The sequence below is a fragment of the Diabrotica virgifera genome, chromosome 8 (assembly GCF_917563875.1).
Source record: "Diabrotica virgifera virgifera chromosome 8, PGI_DIABVI_V3a".
In the NCBI taxonomy this organism is placed as follows: domain Eukaryota; kingdom Metazoa; phylum Arthropoda; class Insecta; order Coleoptera; family Chrysomelidae; genus Diabrotica; species Diabrotica virgifera.
In genome coordinates this window covers 79,462,614-79,481,465 of record NC_065450.1, presented here as the reverse complement: position 1 = coordinate 79,481,465, position 18,852 = coordinate 79,462,614, and positions in this window count along the sequence as shown.

The window sequence follows — 18,852 nt, the reverse complement described above, 5'->3', positions numbered from 1 at the left end:
CATTCATGAACTTGCCCGACAACACATCCAGATAGCCAGTGACAGAATGAAAGATCAATATGATTCTCGCTGCAAGAATGAAAGCTTCGAAATAGGTGATCTTGTCTGGCTTTATAATCCACAACGTCGTCGCGGCTTGTGTCCTAAACTACAAAGACAATGGGAAGGTCCGTATGAAGTTAAGAAGAAAATAAATGACGTAATATACAGAATTAAGAAGTTGCCAAACGGTAAACCAAAAGTTATTCACATAAATCGTCTCGCACCATATGCTGGCTCAAATGAAACAGAGGAAGCCCGAGTCCTCCAACAGGAGATGAAAGATGCACCACAGCCAAGTTTTAAGGAATTTATGTCAAATTACGCAGAAAGAAAGAGTGCTAGATTCGGCGTGACCACAGAAGTTCAGCAAGATCGGTTTGGTGTTCCAGAAAACGTCTCTCTAGCCCACTGTGTTGCCCAAGACCTCGAGATGACTAAAGGAATCTCGTCCGTATTCAATAGAAAGTTCGGCCGCCTGGACGAGTTAAGGAATCAACAACCTAAAATTGGAAGAGTATTGCGATTGGAAGATGGTCCTCGATCTTTGCTGTATATAGTGACCAGGAAGTCTTATACGGACACGCCAAGCTACGAGAACATATGGCGTGCTCTAACTAATTTGAAGAAAATCGTGTGTAATTATGACATCAAAGATTTGGCTATACCAAAAATAGGCCATGCAGTAGAAAGTCTGGATTGGAAGATTGTGAAAAGCATGCTTGAAGTGATCTTCAGAGAAACTGGCGTACGAATTACTGTGTGTTGCATGAACCCGAAGATATCATACCCTTCAAAGACAGTAGACTGCTATTTCTTCTTGAAGGGTGTATGCAGAGCTGGAGAGTCGTGTAGATTCCGCCATCCTGGGCCTTCATCTAGAGTTGCTGATCGGGACGCTCAGATCTTAAGAGGGGAGCAGTGTAACAAAAGAGAAATCTTGGACGACCGCCGTATAACAGTAAACACCTCGAGAATGACGTCATCGAATGATCTAGGCCTCGGCGGAAAGGAGGAGGGACTTCTCGAACGTACGATCCGTAGGCGGAACACGCTGATAGCTAGAGATGGGCGTCGATTGTTCCAGAATAACAACTGGGTATAAATACGAGCATATTTGTAAATACAGTTGAGTCTTAAGCTAAAGTTTGTAAAGTAAACTTGTATAAATATAAATAAAGTCGTATATAAATACGAACCGCTAGTTTTATTGTAATTATAAGTAATTACAATAGTCACGTTACACTATTAATGATTTATAAATAAAGAAGACTTAATAAGGGTAATGACTAATTTCAATTAGGGTGGTAATTAGAGGCTCATTTCTGATCACTTTTTCTCTGAAAAAAATAGGGACTGACATTCTTCTCATTATAAGTCACTTAATTTTTAAGATATAGACTTTTTGTTTATTTTTGGAGATATATCTTTTTAAATACTTTAATTAGTTTATATAACTTATCCTCGAAAAATGCATAGGTTTCCCGTTTTTGACTTTGAAACTACAATATTTAGCATTTGACGCAGAAGAGCTAACATATAATAAAGTATAGCTCGATTAATCTTTGTTTTAAAGAAAATTAAAAAAAAAACTATATTGTTTGTTTTTTCAAAAGGTACATTTTTGTTAAGTAAAGTTGTTTTGATAAAACGAAAACTTTTTGAGTTATTAGCAGAAAACTGATTAAAAACATTGATTTTTTCGATATAAAACTAACACTTTCGATAGCGAATAAATCGAAAACTATTAATTTTATCCAAAAAATGTATAGGTAGGGCATTTTTTGCTTAGAATTAATGTTTTTACCAACTTTTGTGGTCAAAATATAATAAAAAATTTCCACCCCCGAGATGGGGTGGCAACCACCCCCATGCTAAAAGCGCCTTTCGGCATAATATAGATTTTGATCCTTGGACTATCCACTACTTCTTCTCAAATTTTCAAAAAAATCGATTCATTCTGTAAAAATTGCGAGGTGAAAAGCTTCAGTTCCTGGACTAATGCTGTCGAAAAAAAGTGTAAAAAATGGTTTGCCTAATAAACAACCTGTAAGTTTTTGTGATGCAGTCTCTTATATTAAAATGAAAAATACCGAATAAAACGTGGTTCCAGCCATATAATTTTTCAAGAAAATACATCACAACTATAACACGTCTTCGTTTTGGTCACGCCTCTGTTATCCCACACACCTGCATAAAATACGTGTTCTCGAAAATGATCGATGTCCAAATTGTGATAAAAAAGGTGATTTAGATCATATTTTTTTTGAATGCCAAAAATATAAGAATGAAACAGATCGATTCATTCAGTAGCCAGTGGCGGTTTCTCCATAAGTGCACATGTGCACGTGAACCCCCAAAATTATTTTCACACCAACATTCATATATGTAATATTTATCATTCCATAAATAACATTTTAATCTAACTATACAGTAATTGAAATTCGAAATAACAGATCCAAGGAGTTTATAAATATCTAATAGGTAACATTTAATTATTTTTATTTTATTTCAAAGGAGAGAGTTCACGGATGCGAGGCCTTAGACAGAACCCCGCGTTCACCGCTCTCACAGTGGTTCCTATCCCAATGACTTTTCATACGACAAAATACAACTCACCACCCACCCCGCTACCCGCTATAGCCAACAAGTTTAGATGGCCACAGGATCACAAGTTGGATGTGATCTTATGGCATGATCTTTGATGTTTTCAACGTGCACGTCACACGTATGTTTAAATTTTGCTTTCATGAAGTTCGAATTTCGGAACTATATTAAGAATGGAAGGATTTGTGGACGTAAATGTTAGCGTGGAATATTTAAAATCAATTAAATTTTCTTCATTATATTTAGAAGAAAAATTAAAAATGCCGAAACCAAATTGGTTAATTAAGAATGTACCAAAGTGCAAACGTCGGGATTATAAATGATTATTTAAAATGGAGATTTGTGTAAAAACTTACAAATTGTGTAGGTGTGAAGCACATATTTGGAGAAGAGGAAGCATAATGAATAAAATAGAAGATACGATTTTAACTATCCAGTTGGAATTCCAGATTGGAATTCTCCAATTATGTACTTGCTACGATGCCAGTGACAACTGCAGAAACAGAACGATGTCTCTCTGCATTGAAACGTATCAAAACTTTCCTTAGAATAGCTATGGGCCAGGATCGATTAACTATGCACTCACAATGTTTTCAATAAAAAAAAATGATTCAAGAAATTCCAAATTTTATTGAATTTGTTTGTGAATAATTTATCTAAAAAATAACAGGCGACTGACTTTCGTTACAAAACTTGCTTGTAACATTTAAACACTAAATTATAATTTTAAGTCAATAAAATACATTATTTATTGTAATTTTTGATAAGGTCCTTTGATTTTTACAATTTGAAGACACTCAAAAACCTTTACCTACGGAAATAGGGTCTCGAGGTCTTTTTATATGTTAACATTATGTGTGCACCCCCAATATTTTACACCAGGCACCGCCACTGTCAGTAGCTACATATACTTAAGATACCAGCTCCGTTTAATATCCTTAGCCAATGGACAAGAGGTCAAGTACCAAAATACTTTTGTAGTGTCAAGTATTAAAAGTATATATGTGTATGTATGTATATAGAGAAAATATGCTGAGTAACTTGACAGTCCATAGCAAGGCAGTTTTCGGATTGAGTACGGAGCCGCGGAAGATAAAAACAAAGAAAAAACTTGCTACGGAACTTTGAGGAACTCACCGTCTTGTTTATTATTATTCTTAGGTTGAGTATGGAGACCTATACCCGTATTCATAGTCGAGACTCAAGTCAGCGTCGATGCTCAAGTCCGACCTTGAACAAATTCTTATACAAATTTTTTCAAGGTCGACCTTGAGCATCGACTCTTGACTTGAGTCTCGACTATGAATACGGGCCCTACACTCCTACACAGAGGAGAGGAATCGAGATAGGACGACCTTGAAATTTGTGTACACGATTTTGTCTGTTTGCTTGGTTTGTCACTAGGGCGGCGTTGGCGTACATATAGGTGCTAGTTTTGCATTGGAGTAAATGTGAAAATTTCGAAAATAATTAATTATTCCTAGTTAATAAAAGATTACTGGTTTTGGTGGTTAATATTATTTAAATATGAGTGCCAAGAAAGCTTACACTAAAAGAACTTGCTTCGTACCGGGATTTATATCGAGTTATCGTTCCGATAAAAAATTCAAAAGGGAACTTAACAAAGTTAATATACAAGACTTTTTATAAAGATTTGTCTTTATGTTATTTAAAACGTTCATGGATTATATTCGTTTGTATGTTATTTCCTTCGGTGTAAATAAAATTTGTGTTTATCCTATTTTAACGAATCAAGTGTGTGATGTAACAGAATAGATATAAGCTTTGAAGGGATAGTTTACTTAGTTATGGAAGTTTTATGAAGCTAGGCTAGCTGGATATTTAAGAGACTTTATCAGTAGGGCTCAGGGGAGGATTAGGCCAATTTGCATGCCCTAATAAGACGGTACCTAATGAAGTAGTTGAATGTTAACGAAAATAAATTAATGTAAGGAGTAATGAAAAGAAAGAGAACTACTGATCGAGAAGATATTACGGAGAACGGTTGAGGGCGCCAGGGAAGGATTTAATGAATGCTTCGCCGAGTGACTTATACTGCTGCCTGCACTTAATTATTACTATTATATTACTATTACTTTTATATAGATATTAGAAAGTATAGGAAATAAAACATATATTTATGTACAACCAACAATTTTAATGAAAAATACCTATAAACCCTATATACAATTTTATACACTAGCTAAATACCGGACGTACTAGGCTAGTACGCTCCTGTCGATGACGCAGGTTTTACAATATGAAAAAAAATATGTAATGAATTTATTATATCAGACAATTAATTGATCTAAAGATGTGTGTACAACTTATTATTAATGAGGAATACAATATTGGCTGACAATCTAACATCTGATCGGAAGTAACAAACCTGACAATACCTGACCAATGAAATAAATATTATTAAATAGGTTATAAACCGAGATACTGTGCACAGGACCTTCCCAGATAGTTTATAATCCCCAGACTATTTTAAATAAATTATATAACGGTGAAATATAAAATGTGTTGAAAAATTATTGAATATTATATGTTAATTATGTTTAATGAAAAATGAAGGTATATTATTATTAGAATTATTTAAAAGTTATTGATACAAAAATAAGCAAAGGTGAAAAATATTATTAAACAAACTGACATGTAAATTTAATTATAAAAACCTGTCGCTTCTACAAAGTGACGATGGTTTTTTCTCCAAACTCCTTCAAGGGTGATGATTGGAGGCCCACGCAAGATGTCTTCCGGTGTTCCCCAACCTTAGGAGGGTGGCAGACTTGTCACCGACTAGGAGGTACCTCTCAGTACCGGCAAATCAACTAATATTCCAGAAAACAAAAAAAAAACATTCCATAAATACCAAAATTTCCATAATTCCCCAAACTTATTATTTTTATTCCATAACCAACAACTTAATCAGATTTTTTTTTACTTAATCTTCTTCCTCCTCCAGCGACTAAAAGAAAACAAAAATCCTTCAGTCCTAGTACTTCTTTTGAGTAACTTGAAACAGGGCATGTAGGAAGGTAAAAACTTATAAAAAGTTTGAAGAAAAAACTTTAAACAAAAAGTTGAATTACTGAGGTATCTATGCGAAGTGTCATTGACCTTGATTTTTGAGGCATGTGAAGAAATATTTTTGAACAACTAATAATAGGGATAAAGATTACTTGTTACAAAATATGATTGTAAAATATGGATGTTACAATAAGGATTTCTTTACAGACGTAGATACTAAAAGAAAGGAAAATGTCATTAATTCAGAAATTATTTTGAACTAGAAATATAATTTTTAAAGAATTTTTCTCAGTAGGGGACATAAATTTGATATTAATATGGACTATTAAAGACCTAATGGTTATAGAATAACAATTTTATTGATATGAGTATGATATTGAAAGGGAGAAAAGGTCATTTTTTCCTCGACAAGAAAAAAAATGGCTTACCCACTGTCCAGAATATTCCAATATGGAAACTAAAATGTCACTTTCATCACCAATTCCAACATAAACCAAAAACTTTCTTCCAACTTAAATTCTTGAATCTCCAACTCAATAATAATTTCAGAAATAAAACAAAATGGTTTCGGACAATGATCGCTGGAGGGTAACGTCATGAGCCGATGATGGTAGAAGCTTAAGTGCCTGTGCCTATCAATCGTTCTGCTGTCTCCTGGCCCATCACGCAGGCGGAAACGGTCATTGACACATGAACCAACCGATAAAATTCGAATTCACCAAACATACTACCAACAAATCCTTATAATTGTCCCAAATTTAGGTAACCTTTCCTGCGACTGAACGTATCCCTGGTTGCATACTATTAAGGAATAAATATTTTCGTAACGATGTTACTCATCGTTACATTCCCCCATTACTTGGAAAAAAATTGATCTTATGAACAATTTTTTTCCATATATACTTATAAATACTCAATACAAGTATCCATAGAGAAAAATCACACGCTGTGGGATCCAACACAGGCGTGAATAAACCAAATATCTAAAATATACTACGAACCTAAGAATACTACATTACTCTAAAATAACCTATATTAGCGACACAGAACTCGTAGGACAAGTACTCGGTGACATACATCATCAATACCAAATTGTGTTCCAAGTTGATTTAGTAGATTTCAATAAAACCCCAAATTATAGTCAACAAGAACACACATAACAACCATATTCATAAATGCAAAACTAAACATAACCTATACAACGACTAACTTATGCACACTTACATCTGACTCGATCGATTATACCTAACCGCAAATTATGAGTCATGTAAATGGGGGTTGTCTTAATGACCAATATATCACATATGGTACCAACATACATACTTAAGGTTTATTATAACCCTTTGCTAAATTCCATAATTCAGATAAACTCTAATCAAAAAAAATGTCGAATGGGACGAATAGTACAAAATTGTTCTATCGATGGACAACAGATTTAAATAGAATATATCCAAAGTGAACAATCAGTAGATCTCGTAGCCGATTCTCGATAAGCCAAAACATAGACCACAGTATAAACTAAACTAAATATAAGAGTTATTGACAAGAAAAGAAATTATTGTAGCAAGCCTTTTATCCTAAATTGATCCGACAGTGGACAACAGATTTATATTGAAGCATATCCAAGGTGGAACAACCAGGCAGATTTAATTGAGCAATGCTACAACTTAGCACTAAGGGCCGGTTGTTCGAACGCTAATCAACAATGATCACTATCAAATATTTAATTACTGTCACAACTGTCAATGTCAACTTTGGTTGGGTTGCTGAAAACATAATTGATTATTATGAGATTAGTTAATCAATTAACATAACAATTATTAACATAATTGATTAAATGTAAAGACTGAAATAAATGTAAAGGCCGAAAAAGTTTTGTACACACTTATGACAACAGGTGAACAGGGAAAAGTGTACTTTTTAAGTGTGTAAAACAAATAATTCCTAGCTGAGCGCTTTCGGCTTATAAAGCCATCTTCGGAGCTATGCTACAATAGAAAGGACTCTAATGAATAATTGATCCTAGAATTCAAAAGTTTAACTTACGTCAAAAGGTTCAAAATACCACTATGAAGAGAGATGGATCCCATGAACGATATACAAAAAATACTTCTATACTTGTGCAGTTTTTTAATGATGGAAAAAATATAGAAAAAAACCTTGTCTGTCTGTTGAAAAAAGGTGGTCAATTCTTGCTGTTTCTTAGTCGGAAAAGTTGAAAAAACATATATATTACAAGCACAAAGGACTTTCACGAAAAACTACATTACATATAACAAAAATTTGTTCATAGTAAGGTCAAGAGACCTTACCATCTGATGTGTGCTGTGTCAGTATGAAGAATGGCCAAATGGCGGCATGTAGTCTGGTGGATTTTTAATGACAGCTGACATAGATAGTGTGTGCTGGTAAAGGTACTTTCACCTTTTCTCATAACCAGTGACAGTTGACATATGACATTTTAGCAATGGAATTGAACAACTTTTCAAAATGGTCTGTAATTACATAAATCTAGTTTTTTAAAAATTATACTTAATGAAATAGATATTAATGAAAAAGAAGACTTAAGGTCGAAGATAAATCAGTTGACAAGTTATCATTCTAAAAAACTGAACTCTTTTTTAAAAAATTAATATGGGATGTAAAGAAGCTTGATGGTGAAGTTTTCCATATTATTGAATAAGTCACAAATTTCATTAGGTGCACTATGGGTGTGTCGAAGATGGAAAATAAAATTAATTCAGAATTAATTTTTTGAGAATATGGTTTTTCACAACCCAATCAAAGTTGACATTGTTAAATAATTACTCTAGAATAACGAACAAACCTGTCTTGGTTCCGTTTGGTGCTCTATGATTGGCAGCACTGCTTATGTTATGTCAACTGTCAACGGTTTTTGTAAGAATGAAAAATGTCAATTCATTATTTTCCTCTTCGATGTAGAATTATGTAATCACGTTTATTGAGTTGTTTAAATACAAATACATAAAATATCAACACATTCTTTTATTCTACATTTCATCTACATAACAATGGTTATGGGCCCAGCTGAACAAAGAATGTGTTGAGAAGGAAGAGGTGAAAACGTGAAAAGAAAGGCTAGTAAAGGCACGTGTTTGTAAAAGCAAGCAAAAGTTTAAATAATGGAGAAGTCAACTGAAAACAAATATGGCATAATACCTTTTAATGGAAACAGTTTCGATAACTGGAAGTTTAGGTTGTTCTCAGTTCTAAAGGCCCTTGAATGTAGTGAAGCTTTGAAGCCGGTACCCGTGATTGATAGAGGGGAGGAATGGCATAAAAGGAACAATAAGGCTTGTATGGTAATCATCCAAAGTATTGCTGACTCACATTTGGAATATATAAAAGAAGTGGAAGTAGCTCATGACATGATACAAAAACTGGAAAGAATATTTGATAAGAAAGGTACGTGTTCCAAGTTTTATTTGTTAAAAGAACTAACAACCTTAAAGTACAATAATGACATGGATATTCATGACCATTTCGCAAAATGTGATCGACTATTTAGAGAACTAAAAAATCTAGGTAGTAGTTTTGATGAATCTGACATGTCTTGATGTCTATTAAGCCAGATCATCCATTTCATAAGTCCATATTTGGAATAGTTTCATATTTTTTTGCTAATTTTTTGCTAATTTATTACCACAAAAACAAATTTTTTGCTCCACCCCTAACCGAGAAACAATGGTTGATGTAGCTTAATATTATGTCACATCATCGATAGCCATATCTCGCGAACCTAAAGAGCTAGAAAATCGTACGACGCGGCATATTTTTTTGCTAATTTATTGCTGTCGATCTGCATATGCAACATACCCCAAAACCACCCCTGCTTCCCTTACAGCTAAACAACACCCCCAAAAAACAACGGAAAATCTTGAAAAATGATTTTTGTGATATAGTTGACGGTTGATATTTAATTGCTAATTTTTGCTGTCATTAGCCGTAAAAAACAAATTTTTTGCTCCACCCCTAACCGAGAAACAATGGTTGATGTAGCTTAATATTATGTCACATCATCGATAGCCATATCTCGCGAACCTAAAGAGCTAGAAAATCGTACGACGCGGCATATTTTTTTGCTAATTTATTGCTGTCGATCTGCATATGCAACATACCCCAAAACCACCCCTGCTTCCCTTACAGCTAAACAAAACCCCCAAAAAACAACGAAAAATCTTGAAAAATGATTTTTGTGATATAGTTGACGGTTGATATTTAATTGCTAATTTTTTGCTGTCATTAGCCGTAAAAAACAAATTTTTTGCTCCACCCCTAACCGAGAAACAATGGTTGATGTAGCTTAATATTATGTCACATCATCGATAGCCATATCTCGCGAACCTCAATAGCTAGAAAATCGTACGACGCGGCATATTTTTTTGCTAATTTATTGCTGTCGATCTGCATATGCAACATACCCCAAAACCACCCCTGCTTCCCTTACAGCTAAACAACACCCCCAAAAAACAACGAAAAATCTTGAAAAATGATTTTTGTGATATAGTTGACGGTTGATATTTAATTGCTAATTTTTTGCTGTCATTAGCCGTAAAAAACAAATTTTTTGCTCCACCCCTAACCGAGAAACAATGGTTGATGTAGCTTAATATTATGTCACATCATCGATAGCCATATCTCGCGAACCTAAAGAGCTAGAAAATCGTACGATGCGGCATATTTTTTTGCTAATTTATTGCTGTCGATCTGCATATGCAACATACCCCAAAACCACCCCTGCTTCCCTTACAGCTAAACAACACCCCCAAAAAACAACGAAAAATCTTGAAAAATGATTTTTGTGATATAGTTGACGGTTGATATTTAATTGCTAATTTTTTGCTGTCATTAGCCGTAAAAAACAAATTTTTTGCTCCACCCCTAACCGAGAAACAATGGTTGATGTAGCTTAATATTATGTCACATCATCGATAGCCATATCCCGCGAACCTAAAGAGCTAGAAAATCGTACGACGCGGCATATTTTTTTGCTAATTTATTGCTGTCGATCTGCATATGCAACATACCCCAAAACCACCCCTGCTTCCCTTACAGCTAAACAACACCCCCAAAAAACAACGAAAAATCTTGAAAAATGATTTTTGTGATATAGTTGACGGTTGATATTTAATTGCTAATTTTTTGCTGTCATTAGCCGTAAAAAACAAATTTTTTGCTCCACCCCTCACCGAGAAACAATGGTTGATGTAGCTTAATATTATGTCACATCATCGATAGCCATATCTCGCGAACCTAAAGAGCTAGAAAATCGTACGACGCGGCATATTTTTTTACTAATTTATTGCTGTCGATCTGCATATGCAACATACCCCACAACCACCCCTGCTTCCCTTACAGCTAAACAACACCCCCAAAAAACAACGAAAAATCTTGAAAAGTGATTTTTGTGATATAGTTGACGGTTGATATTTAATTGCTAATTTTTTGCTGTCATTAGCCGTAAAAAACAAATTTTTTGCTCCACCCCTAACCGAGAAACAATGGTTGATGTAGCTTAATATTATGTCACATCATCGATAGCCATATGTTACGAACCAAAAGAGCTAGAAAATTGTACGACGCTGCATATCGTTATGCGAATTTATTGCTGTCGATCTGCATAGGCAACATACCCCAAAACGTCCCCTGCTACCCTTACATCTGAAGAGCACTTTTAATAAATAATTAAAAATCCTAAATTTTTGCCGTCTTAAATCGTTTGCATTTTTCGTTTCTGTAAACTTCGTTTTTCTTGGATCAAAATGCGGCTGTGGACTTAATCTTATAAATCGATGAAGTATTAGTTTTTTTTTTAATTCTTATTTATGACTATTTATATACTCAATCATACTAATGTACACTCAAAATGTCATTTAACAAAGAAAACTAAAATTTGGTAAACCCCCAATTTGTTGTGCTATGGAAGCTCACTCTTCTTTAGATAATACAGCCCAACAGCATTTTAATAAATTCATTTGGCTGCTGGAGATAAACGATTTTGTAATAATAAATCAAATTGAATGCATATAACTATTCTCTATTCAGGTGTTATATCCAACTTCAGTTGACTTATATTAAGCATTCATTTTTTATTATATATATGTATATATATATATATATATATATATATATATATATATATATATATATATATATATATATATATCTACATTTTTTAAACATTATTTCAACTTATTGTTATAACAGAATAATCTATGCAACTGTAAAAATTTAGGTGGAAGAGCAGAAAAACATTTTCAGTGTACTCTCTTAAGAAATTATAAAATATACAAATGAATATATACGAGTAATAGAATATTAAAACTTGAGATTATTATTTGATTTCATATCACTTATTTTGAAATTATAATTTACGTTCATCATATTGAATGGTGAAATAATAAATTTATCATATCAGTATGTTGATAAATTTATGAACCTGAAGCTATTGTCGGATGTTGAAATACGTACTGAAAAAAAAGTGGTGGTTTTGAGCTAAGTCGGATTTAGTTGAGACTGCTAAATGAGATTTAGCTGAGTCAACTGAATAAATTTATCTGAGCTAATCATTTTTTAGGATTTTTCGTTGTTTTTTGGGGGTGTTGTTTAGCTGTAAGGGAAGCAGGGGTGGTTTTGGGGTATGTTGCATATGAAGATCGACAGCAATAAATTAGCAAAAAAATATGCCGCGTCGTACGATTTTCTAGCTCTTTAGGTTCGCGAGATATGGCTATCGATGATGTGACATAATATTAAGCTACATCAACCATTGTTTCTCGGTTAGGGGTGGAGCAAAAAATTTGTTTTTTACGGCTAATGACAGCAAAAAATTAGCAATTAAATATCAACCGTCAACTATATCACAAAAATCATTTTTCAAGATTTTTCGTTGTTTTTTGGGGGTGTTGTTTAGCTGTAAGGGAAGCAGGGGTGGTTTTGGGGTATGTTGCATATGCAGATCGACAGCAATAAATTAGCAAAAAATATGCCGCGTCGCACGATTTTCTAGCTCTTTAGGTTCGCGAGATATGGCTATCGATGATGTGACATAATATTAAGCTACATCAATCATTGTTTCTCGGTTAGGGGTGGAGCAAAAAATTTGTTTTTTACGGCTAATGACAGCAAAAAATTAGCAATTAAATATCAACCGTCAACTATATCACAAAAATCATTTTTCAAGATTTTTCGTTGTTTTTTGGGGGTGTTGTTTAGCTGTAAGGGAAGCAGGGGTGGTTTTGGGGTATGTTGCATATGCAGATCGACAGCAATAAATTAGCAAAAAATATGCCGCGTCGCACGATTTTCTAGCTCTTTAGGTTCGCGAGATATGGCTATCGATGATGTGACATAATATTAAGCTACATCAATCATTGTTTCTCGGTTAGGGGTGGAGCAAAAAATTTGTTTTTTACGGCTAATGACAGCAAAAAATTAGCAATTAAATATCAACCGTCAACTATATCACAAAAATCATTTTTCAAGATTTTTCGTTGTTTTTTGGGGGTGTTGTTTAGCTGTAAGGGAAGCAGGGGTGGTTTTGGGGTATGTTGCATATGCAGATTGACAGCAATAAATTAGCAAAAAAATATGCCGCGTCGTATGATTTTCTAGCTCTTTAGGTTCGCGAGATATGGCTATCGATGATGTGACATAATATTAAGCTACATCAACCATTGTTTCTCGGTTAGGGGTGGAGCAAAAAATTTGTTTTTACGGCTAATGACAGCAAAAAATTAGCAATTAAATATCAACCGTCAACTATATCACAAAAATCATTTTTCAAGATTTTTCGTTGTTTTTTGGGGGTGTTGTTTAGCTGTAAGGGAAGCAGGGGTGGTTTTGGGGTATGTTGCATATGCAGATCGACAGCAATAAATTAGCAAAAAAATATGCCGCGTCGTACGATTTTCTAGCTCTTTAGGTTCGCGAGATATGGCTATCGATGATGTGACATAATATTAAGCTACATCAACCATTGTTTCTCGGTTAGGGTGGAGCAAAAAATTTGTTTTTTACGGCTAATGACAGCAAAAAATTAGCAATTAAATATCAACCGTCAACTATACCACAAAAATCATTTTTCAAGATTTTTCGTTGTTTTTTGGGGGTGTTGTTTAGCTGTAAGGGAAGCAGGGGTGGTTTTGGGGTATGTTGCATATGCAGATCGACAGCAATAAATTAGCAAAAAAATATGCCGCGTCGTACGATCTTCTAGCTCTTTAGGTTCGCGAGATATGGCTATCGATGATGTGACATAATATTAAGCTACATCAACCATTGGTTCTCGGTTAGGGGTGGAGCAAAAAAATTGTTTTTTACGGCTAATGACAGCAAAAAATTAGCAATTAAATATCAACCGTCAACTATATCACAAAAATCATTTTTCAAGATTTTTCGTTGTTTTTTGGGGGTTTTGTTTAGCTGTAAGGGAAGCAGGGGTGGTTTTGGGGTATGTTGCATATGCAGATCGACAGCAATAAATTAGCAAAAAAATATGCCGCGTCGTACGATTTTCTAGCTCTTTAGGTTCGCGAGATATGGCTATCGATGATGTGACATAATATTAAGCTGCATCAACCATTGTTTCTCGGTTAGGGGTGGAGCAAAAAATTTGTTTTTTACGGCTAATGACAGCAAAAAATTAGCAATTAAATATCAACCGTCAACTATATCACAAAAATCATTTGTCAAGATTTTTCGTTGTTTTTTGGGGGTGTTGTTTAGCTGTAAGGGAAGCAGGGGTGGTTTTGGGGTATGTTGCATATGCAGATCGACAGCAATAAATTAGCAAAAAAATATGCCGCGTCGTACGATTTTCTAGCTCTTTAGGTTCGCGAGATATGGCTATCGATGATGTGACATAATATTAAGCTACATCAACCATTGTTTCTCGGTTAGGGGTGGCGCAAAAAATTTGTTTTTTACGGCTAATGACAGCAAAAAATTAGCAATTAAATATCAACCGTCAACTATATCACAAAAATCATTTTTCAAGATTTTTCGTTGTTTTTTGGGGGTGTTGTTTAGCTGTAAGGGAAGCAGGGGTGGTTTTGGGGTATGTTGCATATGCAGATCGACAGCAATAACTTAGCAAAAAAATATGCCGCGTCGTACGATTTTCTAGCTCTTTAGGTTCGCGAGATATGGCTATCGATGGTGTGACATAATATTAAGCTACATCAACCATTGTTTCTCGGTTAGGGGTGGAGCAAAAAATTTGTTTTTACGGCTAATGACAGCAAAAAATTAGCAATTAAATATCAACCGTCAACTATATCACAAGAATCATTTTTCAAGATTTTTCGTTGTTTTTTGGGGGTTTTGTTTAGCTGTAAGGGTAGCAGGGGTGGTTTTGGGGTATGTTGCATATGCAGATCGACAGCAATAAATTAGCAAAAAAATATGCCGCGTCGTACGATTTTCTAGCTCTTTAGGTTCGCGAGATATGGCTATCGATGATGTGACATAATATTAAGCTACATCAACCATTGTTTCTCGGTTAGGGGTGGAGCAAAAAATTTGTTTTTTACGGCTAATGACAGCAAAAAATTAGCAATTAAATATCAACCGTCAACTATATCACAAAAATCATTTTTCAAGATTTTCCGTTGTTTTTTGGGGGTGTTGTTTAGCTGTAAGGGAAGCAGGGGTGGTTTTGGGGTATGTTGCATATGCAGATCGACAGCAATAAATTAGCAAAAAAATATGCCGCGTCGTACGATTTTCTAGCTCTTTAGGTTCGCGAGATATGGCTATCGATGATGTGACATAATATTAAGCTACATCAACCATTGTTTCTCGGTTAGGGGTGGAGCAAAAAATTTGTTTTTGTGGTAATAAATTAGCAAAAAATTAGCAAAAAAATATGAAACTATTCCAAATATGGACTTATGAAATGGATGATCTGGCTTAATAGACATCATGTCTTGTTTCTTGCTATTGTCAATGCCACAAGAATTTGAAAATATAGTAACAGCGATAAGAACTTTATCAGAAGACGCTTTAAAAATAGAATTTGTGAAAAGTAGGTTGTTAGAGTTTCATTCCAATAAAAATTCAAGAAACGCAAAAGTTTTGCCTTCATCTTTTAGTGCAACAGAAAAGCAAGTAAAATGTTTTAAGTGTGGAATAATTGGGCACGTTAAGAGCGTATGTGGCATTAAATGTTTCACTTGTGGTAAGATGGGACACAGAGCGAGTCAATGTTTCGTCAAAAAGAAGAATGTGAGTGATAAACAAAAAAATGGAAACAGGGCAAATTATGCTATGAATGAATGTAACAGAGAAGAGGATAATGCTGTTGCTTTCTGTGCAACATCTGAAAGTGTAGAGGGTTTAAGTGAGTGGTATGCAGATTCGGGGGCTACACACCATTATATAAACAATGAAGAGGTGCTTATCAACAAGAAAAGATTTGCAGAGAGAAGAGAAATACAACTGGCAGAAAAAGGAAAAAGTATGGAGGCAACATGTATAGGTGATAAGTGTGGTGCAAAATAAAAATGTAAAAATTACTTTGAAAGATGTGTTTTGTGTGCCAAAACTAAGAGCAAATTTGTTGTCTATACCTACCATTGAAAAGGCAGGATTTGAAGTTGTATGTAATGATGGTAAGATCTTTATTAAAAAGGATAATAATGTTTTTGTAGAAGGTAAACGTCTTAATAACTTATACAAAATTATATTTAAAATCAATGTTGAATCTGCAAATTTAGCCTTAAATATAGATGTTTGGCATAAACGGTATGGTCATTTGAATTATGGTTCTATTTCAAAAATTAAAAATTTAAATATAGTTAACGGTTTAGAGTTTACCAAATCAAAGGTTGATAAAATTTGTGATGTTTGTGTACAATCGAAACAAAAATGTTTTCCATATAATTCAAAAACATCTAGAAGTGCTAGAGTTCTTGAATTAGTTCATACGGATGTATGCGGCCCGGTTGCACCGACATCACGTAATGGTTAGAAGTATTTTATAACGTTTGTTGATGATTTTTCTAGGTTTGTCATGGTATATACTGTAAAAGGTAAGGACGAAGTTTACAATTGTTTTAAAGATTATACAGCAAAAGTGACATCATTATTTTGCAATAAACCTATTTCAAAGTTAAAATGTGACAATGGAGGTGAGTATTGTTCTAATGCAATTTTAAAGTTTTGCTCAGAAAAGGGAATTCAAATATCATACACTCCACCCTACACTCCTCAAATGAATGGAGTTGCAGAACGTATGAATCAAACATTAATGGATAGAGCAAGATGTATGATAAAAGAGGCAGGAATAAACAAATGTTTTTGGGAAGATGCAGTTCTCATGGCAGCATATATAAACAACAGAACCCAATCTTGCTCAATACAGGATGAAAGTCCTTTTGAATTATGGCTTGGTAGAAAGCCAAATGTCTCTAATATGCGAATTTTTGGTTGCATAGCATATGCCAGAATACCAGATGCTTTGAGGAAGAAACTTGACGATAAAGGAGTAATGTGCAGACTTATTGGTTATACTGAGAATGGTTACAAGTTATGGCAAGAAGAAGAAAACAAGTTAATTCACAGTAGAAATGTAGTATTCGATGAAAATAATTTTATGAATAAAAAAGAAGAAGATATGAGAAGAAACAGAGAAAAAGAAGATGAAGAAAATTATGATATACAAGAAAATAAAGTCGACGAAAGAGAAATACGAAATGATATTAGAGATGAAGAAAGGAAGTCTGATAGTGAAGTAGACAAAGACGAAGATAATAAAAAGGATAATGAAGAATTGTCTTCTGGAAGTACGCAAAATGGCAGGCCACAAAGAGTAAGAAAATTACCTGGAAAATATGACATTTATGAATTAGATGCAGCAAAGTGTGATGAAGAATTAGATATAAGCTGTTTGGCACTACTTAGTGAACTAACAAATGCACCGAAGTCCTACTCAGAAGCAAAAGAGAGTTCAGAATGGAGTTCATGGCAACAGGCAATTGATGATGAGTTGGATGCACTGCAACATAATAATACTTGTGAATTAGTTGAGAAGAAATATAATCAAAAGGTAATTAGTAATAGGTGGGTTTTTCGATTAAAGGAAAATTGTGTTGGTCAGCCTATGTATAAAGCCCGATTAGTTGCACGGGGCTTTGAACAAATTGATTTTAATGATTTTTCACAAATACATGCTCCTGTAGCAAAGTTATCTACATTAAGAATAATATTGTCTATCTGTAATCATTACAATTTACTATTGTTACAATTAGATGTGAAAAATGCTTTCCTGAATAGTTCTCTGAAAGAAAAAACCTTTATGAAAATACCTGAAGGTCTTAAAGTTTCAAATAAGGATCAAAATAAAGTGTGCTTATTGAATAGGGCAATCTATGGTCTCAAGCAATCCCCAAAAGCATGGAACGAAAAATTTAATGAATTTATGCTAATGTTAAATTTTAAACGTTCAAAAACAGAATACTGTCTGTATAGTTTTATTAATAAAGATATAATGTGTTATTTACTTCTTTATGTAGATGATATTTTGGTGGCTTGTAATAATAATATATTTTTGAATCATTTGAAAACAAAATTGTGTGAATCTTTTAAAATGAACAAAATAAGCAATCAATTTAACTTTTTGGGAATAAGAATTAACAGGGATTTTGGGAATAGGATCATAACTCTTGACCAAATACCTGCAATTGAAAATCTTGTTAAGCGATATAATGTCGAAGATAGTAAAAGGTTTAAAACACCAATTGAAAAGAATTTGAACCTAGTGAAAAATTCTGATTGTAATCTTAATACTAATTTACCATACAAAGAACTGTTAGGTAGTCTCATGTACATTATGATGGGTACTAGACCTGATATTTGTTTCAGCATTAGTTATTTTGGGAGATTTCAAGATAGTGCTACTAATGAACATTTTAAACATTTATTAAGAGTACTGCAATATTTGAAATCTAGTATTAATTTTAAGTTGTATTTTTATCATTTAGAAGATATTTCTAGTTTTGAGTTAGTTGGTTACACTGATGCTGATTGGGCTAATGACATAACTGATAGAAAATCCATTAGTGGATATTGTTTTAAACTTTTTAATAATCTAGTTTCATGGTCTTCTAAAAAACAAAGTTTGGTAACTCTATCGAGTACAGAATCGGAGTT